This window comes from Perca flavescens, chromosome 4 (assembly GCF_004354835.1).
Source record: "Perca flavescens isolate YP-PL-M2 chromosome 4, PFLA_1.0, whole genome shotgun sequence".
Lineage (NCBI taxonomy): Eukaryota > Metazoa > Chordata > Actinopteri > Perciformes > Percidae > Perca > Perca flavescens.
Genome location: NC_041334.1, coordinates 15897967 through 15907318, shown reverse-complemented (window position 1 = coordinate 15907318; position 9352 = coordinate 15897967). Strand labels below are relative to the sequence as shown.

Here is a 9352-nt window from a genome sequence, read left to right as displayed (position 1 = left end):
AAACGTAACTGCATTTAAGATAATTGCTTTTTTACAAAAACAGCTTCCGCATGTGCACAATGTGGGACGCAAGCACAGAGAGAACAACTACAGTGCGAACAGTATCAACCGCAGTCCTGTGCGTGTCTTTTAATGTGAAAATAAATCCTATTTTCTGCCAAAACACAACCCACTCCATTCACGCAGCTCTCTGAATCTCAGGCTATATATTGATTTGATACCTCTCATCTAAAGTTAGTCAACACCCAAGCACCTCTGACCTCACTGCTATGATCCAGCTTCCCAGATTTAAAACTGTGAAATTCGAACTGAGAAGCCTGCATGCCTCACTAAAGATTTCATGCACCAACACCAAATGTGTGTGTCCTGTACAATGTTTAATGAATACCAAAATTATTAACGTGGTTACATCCCCTGTAATTTCAGCAACTGAAATTAGATAGCACATACAAATTGTACTCACTTTATTGCTCTTTAAGAATAGCAAGTTCAGCCCTTTGTAGAGGAAAATAAAAGCATGTATTCATTACACACTTCCATCTACTGAACAAATTAGGTTTTTCACTGCACCCATCTGTGAACCTGCTCACTAAATGCTGATGTCTCACTAATGCAAACACTGACGGTAGACATATTTATCCTTATTATGTTCGCAGGGGCTGACTAACAACTAATTGGCTGAATGTAATCCATTTCTGTTCTCTGCTCAGAATATTTCCTCATCCAGCCTGCCTTTGTTTTGAGGGCCACCTACCTGCTCACAGTCCTCAGTGCTCTCAGCTCTGTTCCCTTTCAGGCAGCAGTCTGGTCACACTGTGCCTTCTGCTAATTTTTCAATGTAATAGATCCTTCCAGCAGCGTAGAGGTCTGAGCTTGATGCTCCTCTACTGACTACAGCCGGTAACTGCCAAAAGCCGTTTAGGCTTTTTTGTATTTGTGGTGACTCCAAAGACATTGGAGGTTGGGTGGGCGGTGAAGCCCAGAGGGGTCACAGTGAAGGGTGGGTGAGGGAGCAGGTTAAATACCTCCTTAAAGAATCATTTGTTTCCGTAAACCAGATGTAGTGACACAAATGAAGATGAAGTTTCTTTGTTTGTTTACAAGCCTGAAATCTAGATTTATCGGAGATCACAAGGTTAGGACTTGATTAGGTCTGCTGCTGTAAGTGTGCTGTTAATGTTAATGTAATTGTACTGTAAGCATAATGTCCTGATGTATAGTTTTAAATGATTCTTTATGAAAATAAAGAAGGTAAAACTCTGAGGGCAACCAAACTCATGTTGTTTCTGATTTTTCAAGACATATTTTTTAAGGATATTCCGATGGAATACATATGAAATGCCGCCTATAAGACGGTCAACTTATGCTTAACAATGCACCTGCTTATCTCACTTTTATTACAAACTAAACACTGCATAAAACCTAAAAAAGAAAAAGGAAAATGCATTAACATCAAGCCAATCATAACAGTTAAATCAACATTTGTTTGTGTGCAGGGGTAATGTAATGGAGAATGCTGTTCAATGTGTGTGTGTATTTTGAAAGACTGAATTCCTGTAATTATGTTTAGTGGAAGTGATGCCTTCTTGACAGCAACTGGGACATATTAATTACCATCCTGCCAACTTCACTAACAAAGGAAGGAATTTCTAAATGGCCCATATTGATTTGACAAACTGGAGTGGAAATATATAATGATGACGTCCACTGGATGAAGTTTGATATCCAGGACCTCTTTAATGCTGGCATTTGAAGAAAAGAAATCTTAGCAGACACCTTCAAATGGAAAAAGTTATCTATCACATATCTTTTTCTGTTTTTTGGCTTTGAATAAAACCTATAGATAGATACAGGCTTAAGGCTGCAGCCCGTGAATGCTTTTTTCTCTTTTATTACAGACTCTGGTATTCCAGTTGCATGTCATGTTGAGAGTTGTATTATTTTAAGACATGCCGTAAATGTTGCCAGCCACTGTCCCTAGAGGCTTAGAGATGCAATGTGCAGTTGTGTCACATTGTCCCCTCCCATTGGGTGTTGTGCCAAACACGAAGCAGCTGTTACGAGTTTATGTTGCTATAAAGATTTGAAACCTGATCAAGGGTATGGACTAGTGTACAGTATATAACGCCAATAAAAACATTCTTACCAGAAATACCTATAGAGTAAATGATAGAGCAGCACCCATTCACACAATAATCCACATTTATTTAGATATGAAACATAATGACATGTATACATACTTTAGTATACTTGCAGTAAGTGCTGTTTGTTTATTTTTCTTAGTATTTAGAATTTAGTTTCCAATAATGTGGGCTTGGACTACTTTGACTTCTATGATAAAACACATCTACATTTTAACTATAAATGTTACATGTTTTTTTATGGATGTTGACAAAACAACCCAAATTTACACTGTACCAAAAGAATTCATAGAAAGCTGTTTAAAGAGACAGCTATGACAAACCTCCCTGAAATATGTTTTTACTGCATGACTTTCTTGGCCTGACAGTGACCTTTGCCTTCAGCAAACACAACAACCATAAATCTGTTCAACTTAAAGATATATGCTTCCAGGTATCATTTTCTAGTAGATGGTTATAGTTTACAACATACAGTATGCATAGTACATGTAGAATATGTTGCAAATATTGGTGCTGATCTGCTTTCATTATTTTGAAATACAATTTTATGAAAATGTTTGTTTTGTACTGGGGAATCTTTATTCATTCTGATTTGATGATGGTGCTTAGTGACTCAGAAATAAACCATATTAGATTTCAGAATCTAATACAGTGATACACCAGTAGCTGACATGTTTCTAGATGTCATACAATTGTAAGTGCCTAATGCTTAAACATATATACATGTTCACCAGATACTTAACTGGCTTACTGGTTCTCTTGCATGGAAAGATGACACCACAGGCATGTTCTGGTTTGTTGGCCAGAGGTTCAGCCATGTCAGGTCGAGGTCTGGCAAGGGTCGACAAAGAGCATAAAAAACTGTCCCACGCTATATTTGGGTTACTGTGATATCATAAACGACAAATAATGCATGGTGGTGTTAATATGATAAAACAAGATGCCTGGGAAATGATTTAGTTAATTAGGCTTGAGACTATTGTGTCATAATATTATATCATTAGATTGAAAACTTGAGAACTCAATTGGTTTGCTTGTGTTCAGTTTTTTTTGTAAAAAGTCTCTCTGTCTGAACACTTTTTTGACTACAAACAACCTTATTAATTATTTAAGCAGTACACGCATGTACATAAAAGTAAAGCCATATTCATTCATCAATTTAGGGACACCTACAGTAGCTAAATCTAATCTAAAACAACAGTCCTGCAATAGATCCTCCCTTCATGAAGGTTATATGAAAGAGGTGTTGATCAAATGTATGGTCATTTTTAAAGGATATAGTTTGTGGTGCCATTGAACTGTATTGCGTCAACTGACAGGTGTTTCTATTATTTTGTCCACCCAATTTGTATCATTGATAATAGGCTAAATAACAGAAACAACTTCAAAATATACAAATTTGGATACTAAATGGCTGAAATTAAAAACAAAACTACCTTGACATTTTTGATAATTCATATATTATATATTTTTGTAATAATGCAAGAACAATGGCATACCATGTTGCCAAGGAGTGGTTCATCAGTTCTAAAGTGGCTTCCTTTTTTATTATTTAAGTTGCAAAACTGAGAGAAACAACTTTTCATGTGTTAAAGGATAGGTCCACATTTTTCTGTCTTGAATACATTGAAACAGGATTTTTTTAAATGGGGGGGCAAAATCACAAAGTACGGACAATATGAGTTAGACAAATCAAATTGATATCTTCCAAAGTTACAGTCTTTTTATTACCAAAATCTCTGAGTGTTTCCTTACATAACTGCAGTGAAGCGCACAAAGAAGACTAGCTAGCCTTAAATAACTTGCTTTCCAAGTTCTTCCCTATAATGTGCCATTTCTCACGTTATCATTCTGTTTAGTGTTTCCTGATTAAAGCTTTCAGGTATATGAGTACAGTGATGGCTTAGAATCCAAATGTCTTGACCTATATCATGCCTATTTGCTCCTTACAACTGTGTCTGCATATCTTTCTAATGGTCTCTGTCATAGTTCACACTCCACCTCCTCTAGCTCCCTGTTGCCTCTCTTACACTTCATTTACCGTCTATATCTACCTATTACTCCAGTCTGTCTTTTGAGCTTGCTCCCTCAAGCAATGTCTTATCTCACTCACTTTCATTGTGATCCGTCTCGGTCAATGTTGCATTTTCCCGCTTCATTATTGCCAGACGTAGGTAGCTGTATTTGATATTTGTCTTTAGAGCATCCATTGGTTTGTTAGTTTGCATCATTTGACATGAAAGCTGCTGTACGCGTTGCCAAATGTAATTGCGGTGTTATTTGAAAATTACAGTATAATAAGAAGGATTTTCTTTGCATTGAGAGCAGCTAAACTGCAAAGGTTACATTTTCCCAGGCAACAGTGCAGCACCAGCTCTCCTCCTCAGGTGTCTGTGGCTGCACTACTTTCATCAGGATAATCTGATTGTGTCAGAGAGACATTTTTATCAACCATGGAGCTTCAGGGAGTACACCACCGTGATCAGGAAAGGCAGTACCCCCCAATCCTTGTTAGAAGCGAGTGGCTGACGAGGTCACACTATGTATCTGATTTACTGCTCTGCTAGCTTTGCTATGCTGATACATCCTGGTCAGAACTGACAGCCCACAGAGTTCATTGATTTGCACAGGCCTTTTCAGGGAGTTTGCGCTTTTCTAAGCTCACTATAGCATTCTCTATTTTTGGCACACACAAACATCAAAACATTGACTTGTATTCATGTTATTTTCAGGTTCAATGGCACATTCAATGAAAAGGTGTTATCTCTGGCTGCAGTGTGTTGTTGAGATTTGGCCTCTGTTTCACCTCTGAACCAGGATGTTTAAGTAAATAAAACCAACCTTCTTACACACACACACACACACACACACACACACACACACACACACACACACACACACACACACACACACACACACACACACATCCAACCAGTGATGTAGAAGAGGCAGCTAAACTTACTTACTGTACCTCCAGAGTAATTGAATGCTTACTTTTCACACTTCTCTGACTCTAAAGTGGCATTCATCTTGTCCCCGTCATGGACTCGACAGCGTGGAAAACTCAATTTTGGCTGAATTATACTTTCAAATGAATACTTTACTGAAAATGTACTAAGAGACATTGACCAGAGTCATGCAGTCACACAGTGAAATGCTTATCACACCCAGAAAACCTGTGATCTGATGTGAATCAAGTGGAAGCAGTGTGCTGTACATGTGGTATTACCTTCACCTGACTCAGTGAGACACACAGAAAGTTAGTGGGACAGATTTCAGTCTTTATCCTAACAACTTTTAAAAGTAGTCAGCCTTAAATTGTGTTATCCCTGAGATTAATAGTGCAGTGAGGAACATGCTGTTCAGACAGATGTGAAGCTTTTGAGTGGACCCAGTGTTGTGAAATCAAAATATGCTGAACATTGCAAAATAAACTACAGAAATCATTCTCCTCATTTCTCTTTTGTGATGATTCAAAGTCGTCCATTAAAACATCATATGTAAATGTACAAGTAGTATCAGCAAAATGTGCTTAAACTATCAAAAGTAAAGTTACATAATATGCAGTTATATATTAGAGAGCTGATTTTAGGGCTGGTACGTTCATTTGTTTTACACATGAACTCATTCGGCAAAGTAACTAGTGATAGCTGTCATTGCAATGGAGTAAAAAGTATAATATTATATCATGGTGAATATACCAAGAATATACTTGCTTTTCACTTAAGTAAGTATTACTTTATACTTATAAAGTAATACTTACTTAAGTGAAAAGCAAGTATATTCTTGTTGATGCTAAATATGGCACGGAAGCAGGTGTTAAATATATTGCATAATTAAAATAAATAACTGTCCACCTCTTCAAGTTGTGAACATTCGTATCATTCACTCAACTACATATTACTCTAAAGAGGAGACAAGTGTGTACAGCAGAAACTGAATTCTCTCTGGCTGTATGGCCAATACACAGCTTTGGCATTGGCGCAGTTAACAGATGGTTGAACAGACGTGTGTAGTACCTCGATATGAGAGATGATACTGTCTTCATACATGTTAATTGACAATTTAGCAGGAATGCAAATAGACACATCTTGGCGTACCGCCAACACAAGAGTGGGAGCTGGTGTCGACCTGTCAACCCAGCACATTGAGCTAAATTTGGTTTTCACAGGGCTATTAGCTGAAAGATTAAGTTGAACGTAGACAAAATTAGGTCTTAATAACGTGGGTGTAAAGCAAGGTTATGGTAATTAGATATTCCTTAAAAGAGCAGGTGTGATGTTGAACTTGAAGCTGCTCTTCCAAAGATTTATTCAGAGCTAAAAAAACAATAATGTGGGTCAGCTCAGCCTGTAGGGTCAGGGGTGTGTATAGGAGGTAGTAACTGTTAGAATGTGTGTCATTTTGTTCATCCATGAGGATTTCCACTCAACGCTGCTTCTTTGATTTGTGTTGGCTGGTGGAGGTGGATGTTATGTATGTTACAGCAAGTATTAGGTCATTTTATTGCAGGTCACAAGAGTTGTGATTGGTTGAGACTCCCAACTGGCTTGAGTCACGATCAGAGGCTCTTTTAGCTTTGAGACAGCCGGGGTCGAGGTCAATGTGGCCTCCCTGGAATTCTCTGTCCATCATGTGATTCGGCTGCTGAGGGAGTGTTTGGGATAACTGAGATGTCTCTATTTCCAGCTAAGAGGGGATCTGCTTCATTTCTTTTCAACATAATGTGAAACGAGAAAGAAGTGCCTAAAACTCTCATTTATCATCATCAAAGGGGGAGTGTTTCCCCCAGATACCATTTCCCTCTCCTTATTTTTACACCTTACTAAGTCCCACTTTGACCGTCTCACCCACTGACATTCAACTCCTGTTCCCCCTCCCCTCCCCTCCCCTCCCCTCCCCTAGCCTGTCTCTTCCCTTGACCGTAGTGATAAACCCATAGCTGTTGCTGTCATGCAACACTCAGGACACTCATAAAGGTGCCACCTGTTGCTGGTGCATGCTTGGACACTTGACTTGGAATACTGCAAACTTGGCACTTCTGGGTCATTTACTCCCCCCGCACACACACACACACACACACACACACACACCTACCCAGGTATCCTTTTACTGGTGACATGTGTCCAATTAATGCTGATCAATCCAATGCTAACAGAAGGTAGATAGAATTCAGAAAGCAGGAGGATGGTTACTCACTGCATGGAAATTTAAGATCAACACAGTGTTCACTGTATTCAAAGCTTAAACAATATATATATATATATATATATTTATATATATATATTTTGACAACATTGCCCCCCCAGCTGCCCCCCTAACTTTGGTGTTCAAAAAACTTATGTGCACAGGCTTCTTAAAACATTGAAACAAACAATTAATTTATATTAATTCATAATAAATAATAATTGTAGATGTAATCTTAGCCCCCTGCCCCTCAAATACTTAGCTACGTCCCTGCATCAAACGTGCAGAGCGGCGTTCGCACAGTCTGGATCACACACAGCGAGTCTGCTGCGGTGTGGGGGCCCTGCATCCCGGCAAAGACTGGAGCGACCGAGCCGAGCCTCGGAAAGTGAAGTCAGTTTCCCCAGGTGAAGTTAAAACACACGTTTCATCTAAAGTTAAATTTGTAATAAATGTAATGTCTGCTAAAGGCGAGTCAGCATCAACAACAGCGCGTCCATTACGTTAGCCAAAAGTCAAACCCCTGGTTTGTAAGCGCATTCTGCTGTTTGATTAGTTTGATTTCAGTAAAGACAGGAAGAGCATAATACAAAATATTACAAACTGGCATGTTTGAATTCATAATGTTTACAGAGGGTCGCCGTTTCGGTGGCGTTACGTTACAACACACTACACAGTGCTTGCTGAGACCGATCATTTGTATATGATTAGTTAAGGAGTATTATAAAATCCACTTCCTCTCACATATCACGGCAATACGGCTGCACAAATTAAACCAGGCAACATCCTTTACTGTCAAACTGGGAAAAGAACAAATACAACGGGGTTAAGAAGGCTAGTCTAAACATAACTGATGTGTGCATGTAATAAATCTCGTTTGATGTAATGTTTTTTTAGGCTACTTATATTAGCTACAGGGCCATACAGTGTAATGTAATAGAAGAATAACAAGAGCTTTTCACACCTTGACTATTGCAGGCCAGAGTAGCTGGAGATATTAGCAGAAGCCTAAAAGTGGGGATATTGCCAGCCAAGAAAATCCTGAGATGTGCACAGGAGGAAGAGAAGGAGGGAAATGAAGAAGGAGAAGACAGTAAACTGGAGAGACCAGGCAGGTCAGAGCAGGAGAAGACCACAGAAGGGGTTGCAGAAATGAGTGAAAGAGAAGAGGGAAAGGAAGAATTGACAGTGAGGGATGAAGAGGAGGCTGCAGGTTCAGAGAAAGGGACAGAGGCAGAGAGTGATCAGGAGGAGGCAGATGAAGATGACAGAGAGGAAGAGGAGGCTGCAGTTACCCCTGGACCATATGGTTGGTTGGAACTATGACTAGAAATAATAGTTGTAGCAGTTTAGGGCGTAGCAGGGCGTTGCGGGGCGTAGTACTAGGGCATAGCAGTTTACGTATGGGGGTTTCCATGTACCGTATTCTCCTGCCACCCTACCAAGATATCTCGCTACCCCTTTGCCCCCCCATGTCAAATTTTCTAGATCCGCCACTGGCTGTAACACCATTATTCCACTGCCAAAATAAGCTGTTACATGCTCATTCCTCAGCAATATATGTGTATATATATATATATATATATATATATATATATATATATATATATATATATATATATATATATATATATATATATATATATATATATATATATATACACATATATTGCTGAGGAGATATATATATATATATATATATATATATATATATATATATATATATATATATATATATATATATATATATATAGTTTTTTATGTTAATCACCATATTTCTTTTGACACAAACTACTATGACTTCTACTAAAAATCTGCAGGATAAATAACCGTTGTTGTTTGTTCAAATGCTTATTCCTCACAAGGACCTCTAGTGGCTGTGTGAATCATGACTTTTGACTGTCAGGAACAAATGCGTTGTGTTAAATACTGCCAAACCTCATAGGGAGGCACTCATGGTGATGGATTAGGTAACAAACCATGTGATTCGAACATATGCCGTTTAATACCAACAGTCAACCGTG

The 9352-nt window shown here is 38.5% G+C and overlaps 1 protein-coding gene across 3 annotated transcripts in view; it reads right to left on the bottom strand.

The window, feature by feature from the left end:
• The window catches only part of igfn1.1 (immunoglobulin like and fibronectin type III domain containing 1, tandem duplicate 1), a 26912-nt gene extending 25988 nt beyond the window's left edge, over positions 1–924 (bottom strand). For 2 of the 3 annotated variants that reach the window (XM_028574739.1, XM_028574740.1), the window contains exon 1: positions 755–923. The gene's annotated coding sequence lies outside the window, so the exon portion shown is untranslated. Of the gene's footprint in view, positions 1–754 lie in introns of all 3 variants that reach the window. The other variant, XM_028574738.1, reaches the window with a different exon arrangement.
• Between the last annotated feature and the right edge of the window lie 8428 nt (positions 925–9352).